This window comes from Nelumbo lutea, chromosome 7, assembly GCF_056320005.1.
Source record: "Nelumbo lutea isolate HS-2025 chromosome 7, American lotus-T2T, whole genome shotgun sequence".
Taxonomy (NCBI): Eukaryota; Viridiplantae; Streptophyta; class Magnoliopsida; order Proteales; family Nelumbonaceae; genus Nelumbo; species Nelumbo lutea.
In genome coordinates this window covers 48,560,278-48,586,692 of record NC_142690.1, presented here as the reverse complement: position 1 = coordinate 48,586,692, position 26,415 = coordinate 48,560,278, and the positions used below count along the sequence as shown (strand labels likewise).

General features: G+C 37.5%; 1 protein-coding gene and 1 non-coding gene across 2 annotated transcripts in view; both read left to right on the top strand.

Moving 5' to 3' along the window:
* LOC148846298 (11S globulin seed storage protein Ana o 2.0101-like) overlaps positions 1-26,415 on the top strand; it is a 53,382-nt gene that overhangs the window by 10,939 nt on the left and 16,028 nt on the right. The window lies entirely within an intron of this gene.
* LOC148846299 (small nucleolar RNA R71) lies at positions 15,908-16,014 on the top strand. Its single transcript, XR_016102651.1, has one exon. It is a non-coding gene; the product is annotated as a small nucleolar RNA R71 (small nucleolar RNA).

The following is a 26,415-nucleotide window of genomic DNA, read 5'->3' as shown; positions in this document are numbered from 1 at the left end:
GTTTTTAGCTGATCATTTCCCCTTGGTCCCTCATCATTCATTCAGACAATAGTTAGCCAATTTTAGCCTTTTGTCAAAACCTTCCATTGACAAAACCCACAAGTTACTAAGGATGCATATATCAAAGGGAAAAAGAAAAAAAAAGAGAAGACAGACTTGAAAAAGAGAGTGAAAAAGCAAAGAGAAACTAAGAAGTTCATTAAAGACCCCAACATTTTCAAGAGTAATAATTCCCCCCTTGAGCTGTTAATTGGGGACTATTTTAACATTTATTTCATTTCATGAATCATGCATGCATACAATCAAGAGCTTGTCAACTCCAGTCTCTTTCATTTGATCTATTAACTATCTTTTGAGACTTTATTCTAACCACTTTCGTCGATAACACCCCTTTGCTAAAGAGATTGATGATGTTCGAATGCCCTCACCTAAATAAAAAAGGAAATAAAGTCAAATGAAAAAAAATTGGGGCAACAAAGTACGATTTTGAAAGCAAAAAAAAAAAAAAAAACAAAAGTAAAAAAGAAAAAAATTGGGGGAATTAATCTAGTATGGTTGAACATCCGTTCTCTGATTTCATTTTCAGCCCACCTCATTATTCATCCTAACATAAAGTCCTTGTGTACCAAGAAAGATGTATGACTCTTGGCATCAAAAGACATGGAAAGCATTTCTTAATCCCTACATTCAAAGGGAAGTAAAAAAAAAGAAAGAAAAAAAGGGAAGAAAAGGGAGAATGTGCTAATCGCCCTATTTGACATTCAAGGATCCAAAACTCATTAAAAAAAAGTGTTTAAGCCTGATATACTTCCATTATAAACCTTGTCCTAAGCCATATTTCATCCTGTCTAATAGGACCTCATTGATCTTTAAAACATTAGTAAGTTGACCTTGGATAGACTCTTTTCTCTAGCAATAGTGGAATTAAGTGTAGACACCCTAAAAGTTAAAAAAAAAAAAAGAAAAAGAAAAAAGAAAAGAAGTTGGACTTAGAAGCAGTAAATTAGGGGCAAAAGAGGAAAAGAAAAAATACATTCCAAACTTGGAGCAAGCATCTCAAAGCACAATAAGTTTGACTCAACGTTGAAATTGATTGCCTTATTACAAGGAAAGGAAGTACCATTAGTGTTTTAATTGTTAGATCTCACACCCCATCAAGGATAGATGGGCCCCTTTTGAATGTCAATGTTTTGTCGGGATTCAACTTGGATCATTTAATTAATCTTTGTTTTACTAAATTCAAAAAAGAGAAAAAAAAACATAAAAGCTCATTTAAAGCTCAATTACAACTAAAATTACCCAAAAGTCTTTCATCCAAATCATCTAAAATGTTTCATCTAAAAATCATCTAAAATGTTTTCATAGAAGTCCCATCATTTAAATCCAAAATTATCCAAAAGTCTTTCACCCAAATCATTTAAAATGTTTTCATATAAGTTTCTTTCATCCGAATCCAAAATTATTCAAAAGTTTTTCATTCAAATTATATTTTCATCAAATTTTCTTTCAACCAAAATTTTAGCATACACCTCATCCAAAGTTCTATGCATCATTCATCTAAAATTCTTTCGTCCAAATCCAAAATTATCTAAAAACCTTTTCATCAAGTTTTCTATCATACAAATTCATTAAATCATTTTCATCTAATTTGTTTAAATATAAAAATCTTTAATGATCAAAATTCATCCAAAAATTATGCAAGTCATCAAAATACAAAAATCATTTAAATCTTAAATACAAAAAAGTCCACCAAAATCCATTTAGATCTCTTGCTTCGTGTGTCCTGCCTTCGGGTGTAATGCAAAGTCCATCAAAATCCATTGAAATCTCTTGCTTTATGCGACCTGTCTTTGGACATAATGCAAAATCCATTTAGATATCTCAATTCGTGTTACCCACCTTCGGGCATAATGCAAAATCCATCAAAATTTCTCACTTTGAGTGACCTACCTTTAGACATAATGCAAAATACATCAAAATCATTCACTTTTTATGACCTACCTTTGGGAATAATGCAAAATCCACAAAGATCTCTCACTTTGTATGACTCATCTTCAGGTATAATGCAAAAACCATTGAAATCTTTTGCTATACGATCCACCTTCGGGTATAATGAAAAATAATTGAAATCTCTCAATTCGTACGACCCGCCTTTGGAAATAATGCAAAATCATCAAAATCTCTTGCTTCGTATAACACACCTTCAGGTATAATGCAAAATCCATCAAAGTCGCTTGCTTCGTTCAATCCACCTTCGAGCATAATGCAAAATTCAAAGAAATCCATAAAAATTTCTTGCTTCATATGACCTGCCTTTGGGTATAATGCAAAATCCATCGAAATCTCTCGCTTTATGCAACCCACCTTCAAGCATAATGCAAAATCCATCAAAATCTTTTTTTTGTATGACTCATCTTTGGGCATAGCAAAAAATCAATCAAAATCCTCTGCTTTGAGTGACTCACATTTGGGCATAATCCTAAAGCTGATAAAAAAAGAAAAAAATTAATTACTTTGCATTCTAATATAGAAATGAAAAAGACAAATCTTTCAAAAGTTTTTCCATTCATGCATAATCATAAAATTCAAAAGTCGCCTTTAGGCATTAAATTCAATCTCAATACATAGCTACTGTCCAAAAGCGCAAAAATCTTGATAATTAGACCATCCTTATGAAGTTTAGATCATCATTAGGTGTATTATACTTATTTCCACACTATGACGCTTTGCATAAAACAGTTTTCATCATTCGATTCATCAAGGTTTTAATGTGCAAGCTACTCTCATTTGAAGGACTCTTGCTACCTACTAGAATGGTGACATGCACTATAGCAATCACATGTCCTCTGTCAAGCTTTCAAAATTGGTTTTTTAAAAGGTTTTTAGATCAAACACCCATAAAGATTTCTTTTAACATCAACTTTTATTAAACATTAAAAGCTTTATTAAGTAGCTAACCCCATCAACGTATCAAATCTTTCAAATCGATAGATTAATCAGTAATGCAAGCATTAATCAAAAGGCAAAATCAAACATCAATTAATACTAGCTATTTTTGGGATGACACCACTTTGTTTTTTTTGCATGATTGCCTAATAATTGCACTTTTTTGTCAAAAAACTTGGAATCATACTACACATCCCAAGAAAATGCATTACACTACACCAACTTCATCCTTTATTGAAATTCCAATAGCAAAATTTCTTCCTTTAACCTCTTATCCCCCGCAAAAATCTCCATGTGCTTTTTTTTCTTTGTAATTTAGTAGCTTGCTACCTTCAACAAAGATTAGCCGCTATCAACACCCAAATTTTGCTCAGCCCCTCCTTGTCGGACCCAAAACTTGAAAACAAAATCAAACCAACTTAACACTTGATAAAACCCAAAATTCCCTCTTTCGAGGCAATCTACACATTTAACTTAACATCGAACATCCAATTAGACATTACTCCTAGACTTAGGAAACTAAATCTTAGTTGCACTTCATCACGTTAACCTTCCCTCTAACGGTCCCGATCTATGTGATGTTCAAACATGGACTCCATAAATCTAAATCTAACACATCCAGTGCTCCAAGGACACTAAAGTGCACTCACCCCCAAGTCCTACCTCAAATCCTCGACTATTAGCCTTGAAAATACCAAAATTCCATTTTGACGGCCCTAAATGGCTAGCGAGAAAAGAAACCAAGATCAACCACTTCTTTCTTAGATTGGAATCATTAATTGAGTCCTCACCTTAATCCGTGCCCACATGCCAAATTTCATCTTAAAATGCTCTTATTTAATGGTTTGATCAACAAAGATTTCAATTTGACATTTACAATAAAACTACACAAAAGGTCATATCCCAAGTCCAAAATCCTCAAAACAAACTACCATAAGATTTAGAATTAAATTCCTCCATTTTCTCCTAAACAAAGTAAGATTTCATTATGGACCTTTTGATTAACTAGTGATTCATAAGCCTAAACCTTGATCTGAACCAAATCCTTCAATCCACCACTTTGATCATAAATCCATCATTTTCATTAGATTTGGGGTTTTCAAAAATTCATACCCACCAAATTTCATCCCCAAATCCCTTGTTTGACCCTTCATCAAGCAAAGGTTCTATTTTAATAGATCTTGTTAATCTGAATTTGCCAGCCATAGGTATTTATCATCCAAGCCTTATTTGATAGTTCAAATACAACTACCATGTTTAGAGACCCAAAAAACCCCTATTCACCAAATTTCTTAGTCTAATTCACATATTTGATTGTTAAGCTAGAGAAATTCAATTTCGATGTACCATATTAAATTGCCACATTAGTTGGGACCTTAAAAGGATGAGAGCTAACATCAGCCCTTACTTGACCTGTCAAAACACTTAAACTAATAAAATTAGGCCTAGTAGACTTAAAAAGCCCCAAAACCCAATGGTACCCCTCTTGAAGTCATGAAAAGACAAATCTCCTATTGGATGCACAAAACCCATGAAAATCAACCCAAAATTGAGGAAAATCTTTCACTAAAAGGGGAAACTTGATCGGATACCTCTTCTCTTTGAAAATCTTATCCTATTTTTTTTGAAAAAGTTGGTTTAAAGCCCAAACTCTCTGATTGGGTGAGATTCAGAGTTTTTTCCCTTATTTTCTCTATAAATAAAGGTGCAAATCAATCTCTATGGCTGACCTTATAGATAGAGGTTAGAAAGAAGAAAAATAGATGAGAGACCTCAGAAGCATTTCGAACCTCTATAAGGTTCCTATTTGTGAGAAATCCCCAAACATTTTGAACCTTAGACTTCAAATATACCTCTTTTGTTCTCAGATTCAATATTTTTCAACCAGAAACACTCCTCAACTCAAGAACCCGTTCAAGCTTCATTCTAACTCATTCTAGCTATTGGAAGATCTTTGTCAAGGTCACATACACAAGAGGTATGCCTTATTCTCCCATTTCCTTAGATTCAAAATCTTTACTTTTTTAGTTCAATTCTAGGTTGCTTGAAGTTTTGAAACCTTGGAGGATGTTCTCAATTTCTTTTAAATTAAGAATAGAGGTAGAGAAGTGAGGATCTTAGGAAAATTAGTACCTAAGACTGATAACATTACCTCAAAATCAGTCTTAGGACAAGTTGAAAGCATTTTTCTTTTGATTTCAAAAAATCTTGAAATTATTTTACTAAATTTTCATTAGAAATTGCCTAGACCATTCTCTTATTGGGATGCTATAGCAGCTTGGAGAAAGGGATGCCTAACACCTTTCCTCTCCAAATCCTTGGGAACCGAAGTCTCTTGGTTAGGTGCCTTTCCAGGTGGAGAAGGGAGTCACTATTAAAGAAGATAGATCAATTTTCAAATCTGAAAGAGGGTCCATTTCCTCCAAAAATGGGTGACGAGTCCATCTTTTTGAGTTGGCTTTGAGTTTTCTAGAGCTCACAATGGCAATGTGGAGTTCAATTGGTGTTTGTCCCCATCTGGTGTTTCTTCCTTTCTCCTCTTTGATAAGATCTCCTCATCCTCATCTTCTTCATTTACATCTTTTTCTTCCCTTCTTCCGGTTAGGGTAGCTCTAGCTTGAAGGTGAGCATGAGTTGAGACCTTAGCCTGAATATAGTTGTCTTTGAGACTGAATGTGGCTGAGGTCAAAGAGGATTCTAGAAGTGAGCATGTTATGTTCAATGCTGAGGAGAAGGTTGAGGGGGCTGAGGTCAAGGAGATTGAGGAGGCCAAAGTGGAAATATTGGGTGAGGAACCCGAAGTTCCCCCAAGGGAAGCATATAGCATCCCTCTTGGGTTCAAGCTAAGGTACCATCGAATAGGCAAGAGGGCAGACTCAGCTTGACCCAGCAAGCTCTGTGTGTATGAAGAAAGAATGATCGCGGGCTTGACGTTCCCCCTAGATAGTAGCTTGGTAACCATGTTGAGGTGGCATCAAATTTTGCTTGTTCAATTGATGCCTAACTCCTTTCAATAACTAGCCGGACTCCTTTACTTTTGCACCATCCATGACATCCTAGTCACCCTGCCTATGTTTAAGTACTTTCTCCATTTGAAGAAGCTCCAATAAGGTTTTTATTATTTCTCAACCTAACCAAATGCCAAGGTGCTCGTTGGAGCCCCTTCCTTGATTAAGCACTAGAAGGAGGGGTTTTTCTTTGTAAAGCACAAGGATGGGTGGCCCTTCGCTCCCGACCTGGTTGTCTCGAGGACGAAGGTGAAGACCCTGGCGAAGTCTGAGGTAATGAAGGAAGAGATAGTGGGTTTGAGGCAAATCTTGAGGGTGCACATTAAATAGTACACATTATTCGCCATGTTGATCTGAGCTAGGCTGATATAGCCCCCTAGCTGGTCGGTTCTTATTCCTTATGAGTTTGTAGTAGTTCTCCCTTTACCCTTGATTTTTCCAAGTGCTGACTATCTTTCTGTATTGTGTAGACACAAAGATGAGCTCCAACAAAGAGGCACTCATGCATCATCTCTAGGCTATGACAAAGAAGAAGGTTACAACTTTGTCGTCGGGTGCAACCCCTCTGCAACATTGACTTGAGGAGGTTACTCCTCGACCATTAAAGAGGCTGAGGACTTCAGAAGATGGGGTTCTGAGGAGGCACTTTCATCATGCAACCTCTCACAAGCAACTCTCTAGAGGAGTCTTAAAGGGTAGACCTTAGCTGCTGAAGAGGGGGAGGAGGCTAGAGTTTACCAGCCAAATGGGTGTGTCGCCTTGGGACACGTTGGAGACCAAAGGCATGACCAATAGCTTGTCTAGGCCATTTTATTTCCCATGATTTGGAGGGATGCCATGACTCATGAGTCACACAAGTAGGGCACTAGAGAGCTTGGCCATCCATGAGACCATGGTAATAAGCCGAATGTCTTTTTATTTGTGCACTCCTTTTTCCTAACTCAAAGAGCCCAGAGTTACACCTTTCTGTGCTTTGTAGGTTATATATGCAGTTGCCAGTCTAGTCAACCACGTGTGGTCTTCGGAGGCTCACTAAGTGGAGAAAGATAGAGAATGACCTAAAGAAATTGAAGAATCGCTTTTATGATGTAAAAGAGAAGGTGAAGTAGGCAAAGGAGGAGGCTAAGGTGAGGGTTGCTTGGGCGAGGCAAGAGGCTATGACTAAGTACAAGCACTTTGATGACTCCTAGTCTGAGTTGGATGACTATCCCACCAACTCTTGGCAAATGGGCTTTGCATTCTGTACGAGGAAGGTCATACACCTGTTCCCAGAGATAGCTCTCGTGGTAGAAGAGTTTGGCCCTTGGGACCTAGAGGAGTGAGTTGAGGAGGGAGGAAGGATTGGGGTCAGTGATTGGGTAGATAACCAAGAGCCCTCCAATGATCCCCCCGTCAAGGAGTGACATTGACTAGAGTCTTCGGGCGACTGTTTTGTCCATCTTTGCATTGGCTTCCTTGTTCTCTACCTTTTGTTCTTCTTATACAACTCGTTATGACAAGCTTAAATACCTGTATAAATCTACCTTTTGCAATGAAAGTTACTTTGTTTTAATACTTTGGCTTTTTCCATGACTTGCTTTAGTTATATGCTTCCAATGTGGCCTCAACCTTTGGATGGCCAAGGTCAACAACTTTTGTTGTTGCGATTAATTTTTGAGTGTGCTTTGGATGACTGAGGCCTTCAACTTAGTGCATTGAAATTTTATTCTTGGGGAGCTTGGTGACACTTGGTCACATAAGAACCAGGTGTTCCTTAACAAATCTCCCATAGTCCTTTGTTGTCTTTGCCCCAACGCCAAGTCAAAGAAATCATCATGAGTCCATGGTCCCATGGGGTCATGAGGATACCATGGGGTGGTGTTCAGTTACCATTCTCTTGCCATGGGTAGCAATGACATCATTCACATCGTGACTAATCTAAGCTAGGCTAAGTGCTAGGCCTTGACCATTGGTGGACAGCCAGGTCTGGGCATACTATGTTGTGCTATGTGTGTAGTTTGGCAGTTTCTTGCTTTCTTATGTAAAAATAACTTCATTACTTAGTTAAGTAGAGAGCTTGATCGCCATTCTACTTGACATCATTCATTGATAGTACATTCTCATATTACTAGAGTTCCAACTCCTTAATATAGGATTGTCGTCGGGGTCTTCTAGTTTGTAGGAGCTCGGTCCCAACACTTTGTTCACTTTGTATGGTCCTTCCCAATTTGGTCTGAGCTTCCCTACACAGGTTCCGGTACAATAACCTTATAGAGTACGGGGTCACCTACTTTTAATTTTCTATGGTGGACTCAAATGTTATAGTACTTGGCCATTCTTTATTGATATGTGGCCATTCTTATCTTTGCTCACTCTCTAGTTTTTCTAAGAGGTCTAGTTCAGTGTAGAGGTTTACGTTGTTGGTTCCTCATTGTTGAGCTCGATATGGAGTATAAGGGATCCAATTTCTGCAAGGACCGTTTCTTCTACTCTAAATGCCATGTTGAACGGGGTTTCTCCAGTTGTTGTCCTTGGTGTAGTCCAATAAGCCTAGATGATGTGTGGCTCATTGTGACACTAGCAAGTGCACTAACCGTTCATGTAATAAAGTAGTGAGTGAAGTATCGTTCCCACGAGGATTTAGGAAACAATTACCAATACTAAATTGAGTACTTCTTATCTGATCAACAAATAATCAAAACTTTAATAAAAGCTAAAAAAATTCTAAATTAAAATCTATCTAAATCATTGGCCCAATTGCCTTCAAATCAGGTTAGAAGAGTAAGCAGTAAATGTCAATCTCAGAATTCAACAATTTATCAATTTGGATCATTCGAATAAATCATGATTGAGCTTGGTTTGGTGAAACCCCAAGGTCATGAACAACCTCTCTCAAGCGCATGTTCATCCTATGCATGAGTGACGGTTCTTCTATCTCTAGCAAGAATCTAATCCCCATGCATGTATTTCTTCAAACACTTCTAAGGCATCAATTCAAATCTGAATTGATCACCAACTGAATTGTGCAAGTTATCTCTAACCTTGCACTCAATTCAGTTCTTGAATAGTAGATCTGAATTCCTAGAGTCTCTCTCAAGCACTCTAGGAATTCCAAGCTGTAGATTAATTCGGCCAATCTGAAAATTGCAGATCTGAATTCTCTTTCAAGCAATTCAGATCTTGCAATCACAGATCTGAGAATTCAGATCTGAGTTTTGAAGGTTAGTTGGCCGAATAAATCTACAATAACACCCTCATTCAAGAAACTTCAAGTACAATTCATGACCAATTGAATGAATAAAAAAGAATTAGATTGCTGAACTGAAATTTTACAAGCTGAAATACATCAAGGAAGAATGGAAACAAGGAGAAAGAAGAAAGAAAATATAACAAAGAAACTGAATTCAAATCAAAAGAGAATGAAACTACAAATGATTTATTACAAAAGATCTTTGAATCACAAACTCTCAATTCGAACTCACCTTCTTCTTCTAGCTTGCTTGTCTTGAACTTCCTTCAGCCCTTCTTCTTCTTCTTCCTTGCGCCTAGCCTTCTTCTCTTCTCTTCTCTCAAGGTGGCCGAACCTCTAAGAGTGGGAGAGCCTTCATCTCAAGCAATTGAACACCTCTCTCCCCTCCTAGAGGCCTCCTTATATAGTTTTTCAAGGGGGCTCTTGCCCCTTCTTGAAGTCTCTAGAATTGGGTGTATTACACCCCTCATGAACCTTCTAGAGTGCTCCCTCCTTCTCTTCAAGAAACATTTAGGAGTTGCCGCCCCTAGCTCCCTTTGGGCTGCTATTTGGGCTACAATTTAGCTTGCTTTGGAGCTCATGTGGGCTACACTTTAGGCTATTATTTGGGCTAAAAATGGGCTGGGCTGAAATTTCCTTCTTGTTAGGCTTCTTCCCTTGGGTTTTCCAAAGAGTTAGTTTGCACTATTTGGGCCGAATGAAACTCCCTTGCTCTCATGGCTGGGCCGGGCTGAACTTGATAAATTTTGGGCTTTCTTTTCTTGCTTTTGCCTTATTTTTGTTGATTTGGCTCCCCCTGAAATCTTTCTTGCAATCAAGCTAAAATAGGGCAAAATTTAATTAAACCAGCATAAAATTTCATGCAAAAACCTCATAAAATATAGATAAATTGTAGGTTCATCAAATACCCCCACACTTAAGCTTTTGCTTGTCCTCAAGCAAAGACATCAGCCATAAACTTAACATTCCCCCCTTCTGTTCTCACCATTTACCTGGTGAACTTTTTAAGATAGAAATGCATTGAGTAGTCGGGGAACTTTTGTAAGTGCTCAACTCTTATTCTTGTAAATTACCATTTAAGATATGTATTAGATCCAAGGAAAGGAGAATATGAATTTCATCATAGTCTAGCCTTTACTCCTAATTCATATATAAATCAGCTCCTTAATTGTCAAGGTTAATAATCAAATTTCACTAAGTTTAACATCTGTAAGTAAATCTCAATGAGAGTTCAACTTTAGAGTGCCCCTTTGAACATCGGTTGTCACCACAATTACTTATTTCTAAGGGTGAGTGCATCTTATGCTCCATCTCACCCTTTTCTTTTTTTTTTTTTTTGGTGTAAGTGCATTTTATGCTCCATCTCACACACTTTTCTCTCTCTCTCTCTTTTTTTTTTTTTTTTTTTTTGGTGTGAGTGCATCTTATGCTCCATCTCACATTGGTCACTTACTTGAGGTAGGACTCATGTTCTGAGCTGCTAGTTTTACTATTCAGCTCAAAATAGCGGAGTCAATTTGGGCTTTTGTCCTTTGCAATTATTGAACCTCAAGAATCAGCACTTCTTTTGACCATTAACCCTGAAATCAAGGGCTTCCATACACATGAAGATAGTTAGGGCTAGTCATGCTGAAAAGCATATTCAGCTCCTCTTTTCTCATGCATATATCAAATTGGGTCATTCACAAGAATAAAAACTTAACAAGTACATTAGTCTCCCTCAACTCATTGAATTCCTTCTAAAAAAAAATCATCAAATAAATAGTAATGAACTTGAGGGGTTCCAGTCTTTTTTTTTGGTTATGTCATTGCCTGCATATGTGTGTCGGGGTGCATGGTTTTAGCCCCCATACCCTAGACTCGGGCTCACTCCCCCACACTTAAGATGAACATTGTCCTCAATGTTCGTAGTGTTAGGGGATCACACTTGCTAGAGTAAACTGAAGAAAAGAAAAGGATGAATTGAGTCCTTAAAGAATTGGAATTTTGAGAAAAAGATCTTTATTTTACTAACTAATATTCTAAAAAGATAAATGACAAAAAGATTCCTTAACCTGTTCATGAGCAAGCATAAAAGATTATTGGTTATCAAGATAAACAGTGGATGGAGGGGGTACAGTACCGCCCATTAAATATGGTTTCAGGCACTGACCATTTACTTTAAACGTGCCCTGAACCGGGTGGGTGAGTTCTATAGCCCCATGGGGAAAAATCTGTGAAATGGTAAAGGGTCCAGACCACCTGGATCTCAGCTTACCTGGAAAAAAGCGGAGACGGGAATTATATAACAATACCTGTTGGCCTACATAAAAGTCCCGTCTCAGCAAGTTCTTATCATGCCTGTTTTTTTATTCTTTTTTTATAAACTTTGGCATTCTCATAGGTGGTAAGTCTGAATTCATCCAATTCATTCAATTGCAACCGCCTTTTAGCCCTTGTGGCCTGAATGTCAAAATTTAAGAATTTAAGAGCCCAATAGGCCTTGTGTCTAATTCAACTGGTAAATGGCATGCTTTACCAAAGACCAATCTGTAGGGGGACATGCCAATGGGTGTCTTAAATGCAGTTCTGTATGCCCATAATGCATCATCTAATTTGATGGACTAATCTTTTCTGGCAGATGCTACGGTCTTTTCCAGAATTCTTTTGAGTTCCCTGTTAGCCAACTCCACTTGGCCACTGGTTTGAGGGTGATAAGGGGTAGATAATTTATGTGTAATTCCATATTTCTGCATTAACCTCTCAAATTGGCTATTGCAGAAGTGAGTTCCCCTATCACTAATTATAGCTCGCGGAGTGCCAAATCGGGAGAATAGCTTCTTTAGGAAGTGTACCACACTTCTTGAGTCATTTGTGGGTAAAGCCATGGCTTCTACCCATTTGGATACATAGTCAACTGCAACGAGGATGTACTTATTCCCAAAAGAATTCGGGAAAGGTCCCATGAAATCTATACCCCAAACATCAAAGATTTCACAGATTAAAATATTGGAAAGGGGCATTTCATTCCGTCGGGAAATGTTTCCCGATCTTTGGCATTTGTCACATGTGGACACATACCTATGGGCATCTTTGAAAAGTGTGGGCCAATAAAAACCTGATTGCAAAACCTTGGCTGCGGTGCGACTAGCTCCAAAATGACCTCCTGCTTCTTTATCATGGCAAAATTGGAGTACCGACTCCATCTCCTCCTCGGGGACACATCTCCTTATGATCTGATCTGCACACAATTTATACAAAAAGGGTTCCTCCCACAGATAGTATTTTACATCAGAAAGGAATTTCTTTTTCTATTGATATGAAAGGTTAGGAGGAAGGACTTGTGCAGCTAGATAATTAGCAAAATCAGCATACCAAGGATATGAGTATTTCTGTATTGAGTACAACTGCTCATCCGGAAATTCTTCTCGAATGTTGCTGGTTATCTCCTCTTTTGAGCTTACCGTGTCCAACCGGGAGAGATGGTCAGCAGCTAGGTTTGCAGCACCCTTCATGTCTCTAATCTCAATGTCAAACTCTTGTAATAAAAGGATCCACCTGATCAGTCTTGGTTTTGAGTTTTGCTTGGTAAGCAAGTGCCTTAATGCCGAGTGATCTGTGTAGACAACAACCTTGGATAATATTAGATATGAACGAAACTTATCAAGTGCAAATATTACTGCTAGCAGCTCCTTTTCTGTGGTGGTGTAATTGAGTTGGGGTCCAGTCAAGGTTCTGCTAGCATAGTAAATTGGCTGAAAATGTTTGTTCATTCTTTGTCCTAAAACAGCTCCTATAGCAAAATCACTTGCATCACACATTAATTCAAATGGGAGGGTCCAATCTGGTGCTACCATGATAGGTGCATGGATCAATTTGTCTTTCAAGATGTTGAAAGCATGAAGGCATTCAGTTGAAAATTCAAAAGGCACTTCTTTCTGAAGCAAGGTAGATAATGGTTTGGAAATTTTTGAGAAATCCTTAATAAACCTCCTATAGAATCCGACATGTCCTAAGAAACTTCTCAAAGAACGAATAGATGTTGGGGTTGGCAATTTTTCAATTGCCTCCACCTTGGCCTTGTCGACTTCTATACCTCTTTGAGAGATCTTGTGTCCAAGCACTATGCCTTCTTGCACCATAAAATGACATTTCTCCCAATTCAACACAAGATGTGTTTCTTTACATCTAGTAAGCACCTGTTCCAGATTATTCAAACATGCATCAAACGAAGAGCCAAAAACTGAAAAATCATCCATGAAGATCTCAATAAAATTTTCAACCATATCAGAAAATATAGACATCATACATCGCTGAAAGGCTGCTGGGGCATTGCATAACCCAAAGGGCATCCTTCGGTATGCAAAGGTTCCATATGGGCAAGTAAAAGTGGTCTTTTCTTGATCTTCTGGTGCAATTGGTATCTAGTTATACCCTGAATATCCATCCAAGAAACAATAATACTCATGCCCGGCTAGCCTCTCCAACATTTGATCCATAAATGGGAGAGGGAAATGGTCCTTCCGGGTGGCTTCATTTAATTTTCTATAGTCAATACACACACGCCATCCGGTGACGGTTCTAGTAGGGATGAGTTCATTTTTCTCATTTGGAACAACAGTCGTACCCCCTTTCTTGGGCACAACTTGCACAGGGCTTACCCAAGAACTATCAGAAGTAGGATAAATGATCCCAGCATCTAACAACTTAATTATTTCAGCCTTTACCACTTCTTTCATGCTGGGGTTCAGGCGCCTTTGGGGTTGAACGGAAGGCTTGCTGTCATCTTCCATCAAAATTTTGTGAGTGCAGATTGATGGATTAATGCCTTTGATATCTTCTACCTTCCAAGCTATAGTATTTTTGTGTTCCCGCAGCACTCTTAATAATTTTTCTCTTTGTAAGGGATTCAGCGCTGCGGAAATTATCACGGGGAGATCTGATGGTTCCTCAAGGAAAGCATACTCTAAATGGGATGGTAATTGCTTTAGTTCAAGGGTGGGGGGTTCTTGGAGTGATGGCTTACCTGATGGTCCAGGCAATTTGCCTAAGTTCTCTAATTTAAGAAACCCCTTTCCCTTGAATTGAGGCTTATCGTTCAGGTATGCTATTATGAGGTTTATTTTTTCATTTTCTCCTTCTTCAAGTTCTCCCTGCTGGAGGCAGAGTTCAAGAGGATCAGTTATTCTACTTACCTGGAAGCATTCATCAATTGTCAATTCAATGGATCATAAAACAAGAATCATCACTAGAGGGTGCATGTTTCATAGCATTAGACATTTTAAAAATTATCTCCTCATCTTGTATCCTAAGGCTGAGTTGTCCTTGTTAGACATCAATCATTGCTTTCCCGGTAGCCAGGAAAGGTCTCCCTAGGATAAGCGGGACCTCCACATCTTCTTGCATGTCTAACACAATGAAATCAATTGGAAAAATGAATTTGTCAACTTTAACTAACACATCTTCTATGATCCCCCTAGGATGTCTAATGGATCTATCAGCCAATTGTAATGCCACTCTAGTGGGTTGGGGTTCATTCAACCCCAATTTCCTGAAGATAGAATATGGCATTAAATTGATGCTAGATCCCAGGTCACATAAAGCTTTTTCAATTTTTAAACTGCCAATGGTACAAGGAATAGTGAAACTCCTTGGATCTTTGAGTTTCTGAGGCAGTTTGTTCAGAAGGATAGCATAACATTCCTCATTTAATGCAACTGTAGCCACATCTCACAGTTTCCTTTTGTTTGCCAATAATTCCTTCAAAAACCTTGCATAGTGTGGCATCTGGGCTAAAGCATCAGCAAAAGGAATATTAATATGTAAACTTTTAAACATTTCAAGAAACTTACCAAATTCCTTCTCCAATTTTTGTTGCTTCAGCCTGTTAGGGAATGGAACTTGTGGTTGTTGGTGCATCCCTTGTTGTGCTTCTAGTTGTTCCGTCTTCTGTTGTCTGGTCCCAAGGCTTGTTTTTGCCTTGGGTTCAGCCCAATTCTTCTTTTCTACCTTAGGCAACTCTTTTCCACTCCTTAAGGTAATAGCTTGCACCTGCTCTCATGGATTCACTTCAGTGTTGCTTGGAAGAGTTCCCGGTAGTCTGGAAGAGATTAATTGTGCCAATTGCCCCACTTGGTTTTCTAGGTTTTTGATTGAGGCTTCTTGGTTCTGGAACCTAGTTTCTGCACCTGTTATAAATTTTGTCATTAGTTCCTCCAAATTGGATTTTGGTTCAAGCTGATGATAAGTCTGGTGGAACGGCTTGGAAGTATGCTGATTTGGCCAGGACTGGTTTGAATGTCCCCTCCATCCTGGATGAAAAGTATGGTGACTCTGGTAACCCTGCTGTCTTGACGAATTGCTGACATAGTCAACTTGTTCAGTAGATGGTCTGAATTGATTGCCAACTTGGCAGTCTGTACTGATGTGGCCTCCCCCACACAATTCACAATTAAGAGGCTGCACATGCATGGCAACTATCTGCATTTCATCTATTTTCTTACTGAGTGCTCCTATTTGTGTAGATAGTGCTGTATAAGTGTCAACATTATGCAAGCCTTGCTACTTCCTAGTTTGAGTTTTTTCCGAATGCCATTGATAGTTGTTGGCTGCCATTTCCTCAATAAGTGCATGGGCAACCTCAGGAGTTTTATTATTTATGGATCCTCCGGCTGCAGCATCTAATATGGTCTTATTTGAGTCAGTAAGACCATTATAGAAAGTCTGCACTTGCAGGCAAATGGGGAGGCCATGGTGAGGAACTCTCCTTAACAGTTCCTTGTATCGTTCCCATGACTCATATAAAGATTCTCCCTCTTGCTGGAAAAAAGTAGTGATGTCATTCTTCATTTTCGCAGTTTTAGAAGGGGGAAAATATTTAGAGAGAAAACGGCTGGCCATTTCGTCCCACGTAGCTATTGATCCTGCCGGTAACGAATTCAGCCATGCTTTGACTTTATCCTTCAAAGAAAATGGGAATAACCTCAACCTAATGGCGTCATCACTTACCCCATTGTGTTTGAAGGTGTCACAAATTTCTAAGAAGTTAGAAATGTGTGCATTGGGATCTTTGTGGGCCAATCCACAGAATTGCACCGTGTTTTGAATCATTTGTATGATGGCAGGTTTGATCTCAAAGTTGTTAGCAGTAATATTGGGCCTGATAATGCTGGAGCTAGGAGTTGCCGCCCCTAACTCCCTTTGGGCTGCTATTTGGGCTACAACTTAGCTTGCTTTTGAGCTCATGTGGGCTACACTCTAGGCTGTTATTTGGGCTAAAAATGGGCTGGGCTGAAATTTCCTTCTTGCTAGGCTTCTTCCCTTGGGTTTTCCAAAGAGTTAGCTTGCACTATTTGGGCCGAATGGAACTCCCTTGCTCTCATGGCTGGGCCGGGCTGAACTTGATAAATTTTGGGCTTTCTTTTCTTGCTTTTGCTTTCTTTTTGTTGATTTGGCTCCCCCTGAAATCTTTCTTGCAATCAAGCTAAAATAGGGCAAAATCTAATTAAACCAGCATAAAATTTCATGCAAAAACCTCATAAAATATAGATAAATTGTAGGTTCATCATTAGAGGATGCTCAAAAGCTCTTCCACCCACCTGCCTTTGGCTCTATGAAGTTTGGTCTTCAAGCTGTACAACAGAGTATAGTTAGTGACCTCAGTCTGGCCATCGCTCTATGGTCAATGAATTGCAGTGGTGCGATGTTTTATTCTGAGCTTAAAATAGTACTCCTCGAACCTTTTATCTATAAACTATGTGTTGTTGTTGATCAACACTTGGGGAATTCCGAAGTGACGGGTAATGGTTCTCCACAAGAAGTCTTGGGCGTTTTGATTTGTAATAAGTGACAGGGATTCAGTTTTGACCCACTTGGTGAAGTAGTCAATGGCCACATGGAGGAATTTCTTCTGCTTAATCACTAGAGGGAAGGCATCGAGGATGTCCATGCCCCACTAAGCAAAAGGCCAAGTACTGGTGACCAATGTTAAGGTGACTGTAGGCTGGTGGAGTAGGTTGGAGTGTTTTTGATAGAATTTACACTTTTGTACTAGTTATGCAGCATCTTGCTTCATGGTTAGCCTAAAGTACCCTTGCCAAAGAGCTTTGTGAGCTAGGGTCAAGGTGTCAGGAGAATCACTACAGATTCCTCCGTGTATCTCCTTGAGTACATAGTTGGCTTTATTTGAGGAGAGACACTTTTGATAGGGCAAGGTGAGATCTACGATAAAGGTGTCCCCTGGTGATGCAATACTAAGCTACCCTGTTTGCTAGCTTCTTGGCCTCGTTTTGGTCTTGTGGGAGAGTCATCCTATAGGTATTGTGGAAGACACTTCTAGGACTACTGTGGCTACATTAGAAAGGTGGCTAGTGTTACTTTGGTGTTGCTTAGGTAAACTAAGGTGTCAACTCATATAGTCCCTTCAAGGTCGATCTAGGATGAATTGGCAAGTTTAGATAAGGTGTTAACTTGGTGGTTCTTGGCTCATGGTATTTACTATATCGAGAAGTTCTCAAATAGGGTGACAAGTTATTGGAACTTCTTTAGGTAGTTGGACATGCTAGGTTCTTGAGCTTCAAATATACTGTTGACTTGATTTTCGACCAGCTAGGAGTCATTAAAAGCTTCAATGCATCTTGCACTATCCTCCTACTTATTGCATAGTCTGACTATTGGGGCTTCATACTTAGTTTCATTGTTAGAAGCCTTGAAATTGAATATGAGAGCGTATTCGAGAACATTGTCATTGGTTTGAGGAGTAGGAGACTAGTGTTGCTCCCTTACTAGTTGGGAGATCTATCAAGTTCGCCTGGATTGATAGCTAAGAAGAAAAACTTGACGATGAGGCTGACTAAATCTTGAGATTTGATGGTGGCCCAAGGAGCCGAGTCGAGGTTGAAACAACTACTTGAGGGGCTGATCTATGAGGATGTAGGTGTTGTAATCCTAGAAGTATGGATAGAGTTTATGGGCAATGGTCACTAGAGCTAAGGCGGCCTTCTCAAGGTTCAGGTATTTGGTTTCCATGTTGGTGAGCACCTTATTGGTATAGTAGATGGGCCTTTGAACTCCATCTTCTTTCATAAGGGCCGAGTTGACCACCATGTCATTGGTGGATAGGTACAGTAGTAGTTTGTTTGTTGGGCTTAGCTTTGTCAACAAGGGAGGCGATCTTAAGTGCTGCTTAAACTACTAGAAACCCTATTCACATTCCTTAGTCAATTAGAAGTCTTTCACTTGCTTTAGCACCTTGAAAAAGGGAAGGCAGCGGTCTACAGACATTGACATGAATATATTGAGCATAACAATCCATCCTGTAAGGCGTTGCACTTCATTGTGCATTTGTAGAGATTAAATAACCATGATGGCCTAGGTTTTCTCTAAATTGGACTTGATTCCAATTTGGGTTACCATAAATCCTAGGAACTTGATCAAATTGATGCCATAGGCACATTTGGTTGGATTCAATTTCATCTTGTACTATCAAAGGAGATGAAAGACTTCTTCAAGGTCAGCTAGGTACTATTTGGCTTTTTTTTTTTTTTTTCTCTTTACCAGCATGTTATCTGCATCCATATTTTAGCTAAGATGCTCTCAAAAGATGTGGTTCACCAGCATTTGGTAGGTTGTGCCAGTGTTGTTGAGGCTGAAGGGTATGACCTTATAGCAATAAAGGCCTTAGTTAGTTTGCATTTGGAATCAGTGTAAATCAAGAACAATGTAAAAATTTATGTTGGTTCAATTTTGTCAACGTTTGGAAAGAGTGTGCAATCATGATCAAAAGTTTTACATCAATTATCAATGTATACATTGATAAAATCAATGTAAAACTTTACACTTTTCACATAATCTTTTCAAAATGCAATGGTCACTTCTTCTCACGGTTCAGTGCAAAACATCATTTGTGTACTTTTACACCGATTCAAAACACAACCTTAGTGATGAAAGTAGTCTTTTGTTCGTTGTCAAGGTGCATCTTTATTTGGTTATAGCCTGTAAAAGGTGTCTATGAACCTGAGGAATTCATGGCTGTTGTTGCATTGATGAGTTGGTCTATCCTCAATAGGGAGAAACTATCCTTAGGGTAGGCTTGGTTAAGGTCAGTGAAGTCGATGCAAAGCCTTCATTTCACATTGGTCTCTTTACCATCACAACGTTTGTGAGCTAGTTCAGGTAGGTTACTTCTTTGATGAAGCCCGCATTGAGGAGTTTGTTCACCTCCTTGTTTATCGCCTTCCACCATTAAGGGGTGAAGATCCTCTTCTTTTTCCATACAGGTTAGTAATAGGGGTCAATGTTGAGTCAAAGAGTTATGACCTGGGGGTTAATCCCGACATGTCTACTACGAAGCAGGCATAGACATTGACATTAGCTTCTAGGAACTAGATGATGTTATCCTAGAGACCATCCTTAACTGAGTCACCATCGAAGAGAGGTACCTAAGTTTAACCTTCATTGGGTTGACCACATTGTATTTGGAGCTTGTCCGGCCTGGAGGTCTAGGTCGTCAGTATCAAGAGCTTCTCAAGAGGCAGATTTTCTTTGTAGCGCAGTGTATTGATCTCATTGGGTGACTCTAGTGCCATAGTCGATAGGGAACTTTATTGGCAGGTGGTAGATGGAGACAAGGCATGAAGTGCGTTTAGTGTAGGTCGTTGAGGATGAAATTGTATAGTGATCGAACCTTTACCTCTAGGAAGTCTACCATAAGCGTGCTCTTCTGGAGACCATCTCCTAACATCTTTGGTAGGGTGATCTTTCCCTCTGGTATCAATGAGTCACTGGATGATCCGAGTAGGGGGGTGTTCATTGCCCATAATAGGTTATATCCAATTTTCATTTTTAAGAAGCCATGTTCAAAGATGATGTTGGTTGAGCTTCCCATGTTAGCGAACACTTAATGCACTTTAAAGTTAGCAATGTTTGTCGTTATCACTAGGGCATCATCATGTGGGGTTTGAATTCCTTTGAGATTATCCTTGATGAATGATATGGGCATGTCGACCTTGGGCTTCTTCAGCATATGATCTTCTACCTAGTTGACGTGAGCATAGGCCTTCCATGCCGAGGAGTGCTCTTTCCCCTCGAAGTTGTTCTGTCGGAGATGAAACAAATGACTCCATCCAAAGGAGGGTCTCGGTCATCAAGCACATCAGCGCGGCTAGGGTTATCTTTACAGGGTATTAGGGGGTCAACTACAAACTTGCTGAGGTATCCTCATCATACAAGGTCTTCTATGTGGTTGTAGAGGTCTCTACAACTCTCTGTGTTGTGGCCATGGTATTTATGGAATTTGTAGTATTTGCCTCGTTTCCTCTTATTGCCTACGAACTTCATATTCATTAGCCATTGGATAAAGTGTTAGTTACGAATTTGCATTAACACTTTGGTCCATGTAGAATTGACGGGTGTGAAATTTCTAAAGGTCGGCTTGGCTTGAAGGAAGGTGAGAATCCATCAAATGGATGGCCGAACCATTCTATATGGCTGGGCAAAATTTAAAAAAATTTTCTTTAACCTTTCGTGAATCACATTTCTTGTTTTAGAAAAAACAACATTTTTCTAGGATCAATCTTGATTAAAACCAGACTAGATTTGAAACCAAACAAGAGGGAGATGTATACCTGATATGGATCCACAAATGTAACTCTAAAGGTAGTCACGCCCAAATCAGATTCCAAAACCAGGTTCCACTGAAGATAACACAGCTTGAAGTGAAGCTGGTTCAACAATGCAGTTTTCAGTAAAACTGCAATAAAAAACCTTGGATCGAACTGGGAAGGTAACGACAAATTTTCTCTATATTTTTCTTGAAAAAATTAGATACAAAACTGATCAAGATCAGTCCCAAATACTGAGATCGAACTAGGGTTTCTTGGGCGACAAGAGGAGAAGAAAGAGAGCTGAAATGTAGAGTGATTTTGAGCAATTCGATTTCTTCTTCTTTTTAACCTTTAATGATCACCTCTCCTAATCGAATTAGGAGGTTTTATCCAAATATTTATTTGGATATTGACTCTATGATAAGATAGGTCTTATCCTCTTAATAGAATGGGTGCTCCATAACCATATCCAAACCCATATTTGCCCATGTCAAATGACAGTTTAAGTAGTCATGTGACATCTTAATTAATCATATTAATCATGGGCTTTAGGCCCATTATCTAAGTGGTTCACGATCCAAGAATGTTGCCTAGCTCATTTAGGTTTGATTTGTATGGCGTGGGACTCCAACAATGACCTCACATAAGCCCACATGTGTTCGGTCCAAACTCTGTGAAAAGGCCTGGTCAAATTCACTACCAAATGCAGTGAACCCCTAAGCTCATCACTAAGGCTCAAAATGGGCCCAACATTTACAGTTAAATGATCATTGAAGGCAGCCATCATATGAAGATCCAAAGATAATGAACTTAAGTAAGATGTATCCCATTAGGTAATCATCCCTTAATGGTCTCTTACACTTAACCTCTCAACCCACAATAATCAAACACTATTCGACAGGGAAAGACCTCTCCCCTGATTGCAAGATGCAGTGTCACACTCTCTGTTCGGATGGGTTTTGAGAATTAAACCTTTTTGTAAACATTTTTCTTGAAACATATATGTATATATATATTACAAAATAAATCTCAAACACGGTTGAAATCAACTATCGATAGTTTAAATTTCCATCAGAGAGAGTGCAGTCCTGATCATTTACTTTGTCTGAAAAAGGGGCTGATCCTATCACTATGATCACCCACTCAAGTGTATTCTCAAAATGCCCCAACATACCCAGGTTTTGACCCCTAAAGGATCTCACTGATTGGCATATCAAAAGACAACTCAATCTGACACTAGTGTAGCACCATAATCAAGTCTAGGGATTATGTGTAACTTTCTAGTTTTTCCTATCAGTCTCCAGGGTCCAGGGCATAACTGGAAAATGGTCCGGGTTCAATGTTTCAATCAAACACACACTACATGTATTTCAGGTCTAATCCTAGCATCTATGACAAGCTGCTCCAACTTTTTTGGTAGCACATTACTGTCAGCCTTGACAGGATAAACTCCCCAAGTCTATCCAATGGATGAGAACATTCTAAACTAACACGAGTCTCATAAGTGTCTAGTTTAGGGGTAATTTCACAAAAACATACTAAATTCAATATGAAACAATAATGTACTTTTATTCCTTTACAATAAATGTATCTGTACATCAATCTGATTGGAGCTAAGGGCATACACTGTCTAATAGGCTATCATCTTTGTCTTTGCATTTCAGGTCATGTCAGACTTCCTCATCTTGTCAACATTGTGTTTTTGCCTCTTTAGCATTGATGTAATTTTGTGCCCATGCCAAGAGTTTAGTCATGTTGATAGGGGCCTTATTCTATAGCGAAAAGCTAAAGCGTGAGGAGTGTAGACTGTTCATTGGGGCAGCTACTGCTATGAACTAATTTAGGTTTTGTATCTGAATCGACTTGGCGTTGAACCTCGCCAAGTACTTTGTTAGTGATTCCCTATCTTTTTGCTTGATTGACATGAAGTTGGCCATTGTCTTCTAGTGTTGCTAGTTGTTGGTGAATTGCGCTAGAAACCTTTCTTTAAATTAGTCCCATGTGGCTATGGAGTGTGGTGGTAGTGTTGAATACCATTGTTGGGCATCTTCTTATCGGGTGGACACAAAGGCTTTACACATTAGGACTTTCGAGATACCAAGTAAGAGCATTGTGGCCTTGAATCCTTCCAAGTGATCTTTAGGGTTTGAAGTGCCATTGTACATCTCAAACTGACATGGTCACCATCCCGCAGGGGGGAGCTCGTCCATGATTTCTTGTGTGAAGACTGGCTGCTTACTAGGGTTAGTTCTAGGTGAAAGTAAAGACTAGCTTCTTATTAGGGTAAGTTCTTGTGTATATTACATGGCAGTCAAGGTGATTGCTCTTGAACTCATTCAAGTGTTCAAGCATGTCTTTGATCTCACTACCTATATCAACACGCTTGGGCAACTTTAGTGGTGTATGGTGGTCCTTTACCGAGCTTGATTCAACATGTGAGCACTACTATTTTTGTTACTACACCTGGGGTCCAAGGTGTTCTTTGGTGGGGATGTGTGTGCCGGAGTGTTTGGATCCCCGTGAGTGAGCATTGAGGGCTTAGCTCCAGGCTTGAGAGCTGGACCTTGGAGATGGATGAGGTCTGGAGGATCATCCTGAAGGGGCACTTGGTGAATGGGTGGGACAATCGCTGGGGCACACTTAGGCTGTCCCATCGCTTCAATCATTATGACAAATTGATTGACAATTCTCTATAAGGCATTGGATTCTTCGTGGGTCATAGGCTTTGGCTACAAAACCTTGTAGAGGGACATTTGGAATGGGAATTGAGCGCCAACGGGAGGATTTTTGTTTTAGTTCTAATAGACAATGTCAATTTGTTGTTGTCCAAACTGTGGTGGATGTGCAATAGATAAATCCTACCAACTTGGATGAACCGAGGTGAAAGGATGATGTGATGCACTAAGTAGACCTATAACCAAAGTGTGGTGGGAGGTTCCATGGATGAGGTCCTCCGGAAAGGCACTCAATGCTCAAGTCAGTAAGGTGTAAGCAAAGTGTAGATGGGCCAAGCTGTTGAAGACAAACTGGTCCGGGCCAAGGAAGGTAAGGAAGCAAGAAGGATAGAGAGTGGGAGAGAGTTTGAGAAAATATAGATAGTATACCTTGATAGGAGATGCCTTTTAATAATGAAGTGGATCATGCGTTACATCCTCTTCTGAGGTTTTCGCTTGTTGGTCCGCCAACCCTGGTGTGTTGTGTGCAATTTTGCTGACATGGTGCGAAGTGGTTGGTTGAGCCCTGGACATGACAACATCAACCTAGCAACTTCGACCAGTTGAGGGATAGTCACTCAGCTTAGGGATCTATTAAGGACAACCGTAATAGATCCCATCCCTCTAATTCTTATAAGAAAAAGAAAAATAAATAAAATATGAGCATTAGTTGTAGTGATACTCATTGATTACTTTGGGTAGGTGTATCAATATTTTGATCCTTGTTTTTATTTTAAGAGGAGAAGAGAAAAAACATAGAGAAAGGAAAAAGGAGAGCATAAAGCATTGCATTCATTAATGATCTCAACGATCATTGTAATCTAGTTTATGGCATGGTGAATTAGTAGAATCTATTACTATATATTAAAACAAGGCTGGCAACGCTAGGTAGCCTCTCCTTGCTCTCTTACCCCAATTGAGCAATTCTAGAAGGGATGCAAAATTCCCTTTAGAATATTTAAATAACAAAATATTAAAAATAGCTAAATAATCATATAACAAAATATTTAATATTATGTAATAACTATAAGTTAAATAAAATTTAAACAAAAAACATTTAAATATTTTACATATTATTTAAACATTTAAATATTTCAATATTTTAAAAAATAAAATATTTAATGTAACAAATTTTAAATTGTTAAAAATATCAAAATTGTGTCGTAAATTTAAAAGATTTCGTAAAAGTATAAAAATAATTATAATAGATTTCATAGTATGCAAATTAATAATCATTTTATGTTTTATGGATTATTAAATTTAATAAATAATAAATATTTTAATAATGTAATTATTGATATTATTTAAAAAAATTAATAACTAAATCATATTTTAAATATTATTTAGAAAGAAAAAAATAGATTCGAAGTTATTTAATAACTTTAAAAATGATCAAAAACAGTAAATAGTTATAATGAATCTAATAATATTTAATTATAAGAATATAATTATAAATAATTAAAAATCAAACAATTAAAATTGTAAGTAGCTAATTTGTAAGTATTTTAAATATAAAAAATTTAATGACTCAATCGCATTTTATATATGATTTAAAAACAAAAAAATAGATTAAGTAACGAAATTTTGTAATAACTTTAAGAAATTTATGAAAAACACAAAATTAGTGACAATATATTTAATAATATTCAATAATAAGAATATAAGATATAAGTAATTAAAAAATTATATATTAATGTACTACTGAAAAATAGATTAAATAACTTATGGGTATTGAAGCTTCCAAATAACAAATTTATGTCATAACCATCAAAACATACAATATTTTTAATAGATACTAAAAAGTAGAATAATAGTTGTAATTATTAATGTACTAATAATAAACATTATGTCACTTATATCAATTCATAATTCTAGAAAATAACTTTTAGAAAAATCCATGTTTATTAGTAATAATTGTAAAATATTTATCTATATTTATTATATATTTATATAAACTAAGATTTATATTTATTGTATTTTAGTGAAAAATATTTTTTCAATAATTATATATAAATTTATTTTTGTTTTGTTATTTAACAAAGAGTTTTGAATAAGTATTGGACATTAAACTATTCTTATTTAACTTTTTAAGTTTAATTTATTCTACTTATTAGGTTTATTTTATATTTATTAAAAATATATTTTTAATAATTATGTACAAACCTATTTTTTGTTATTTAGGAGAAAGTTTTCAATAACTATTGGAGATTAAACTATTGTTATTTATTTATTTTTTTTAAATTTCATTTACTATAGTTGTTGGATTTATTTTGTTTTTGTTATAAATTTATTTTTAGTAATTATGTATTTTTGTTATAATTTATTGATTAATGTTTATTAGAGATTAAACTACTATTCGAGATTACACTATTTATTGTCTCATGTAATATATTTTTAGTATTTATTCCATTTTTTTATAATTATTGTATTTATTGTATTTTCCTTATAAATTTATTTTTAGTAATTGTGTATTTTTGGTATAAATTTTCAATAATTAATGGAGATTAAAGTATTGCTATTTGTTAAAAATTAGACTATTAATTTAGTTATAATTAGGAGTGTTCATTGGTTAGTTCAATTCAATTATGTTGCAGATTGTTTGGCCAACCAAACTAATTTGGTCAGGTTGGGGAGTTTGTCACATGAAATTAATCGACTATTTGTGAAAATCGACCAACTTGAGTTGTATCAATTAATGTTTTAAAAACCAATCCGATGGCTGAATCACTTTTTCCTTTGGATCACATGTCATCGGTTTGACCATTTAGGTCGAACGGGTCAAACAATTCCATGTCATCACTCTATATATTTAAGTAAACATATATTTATATACATATATAAATGTGTATATATGTATATAAGTGTGCGAATACATATTTTATCAATATTTAATGTATAATTATGTTTTACATATATTATATATTATTATATATTTA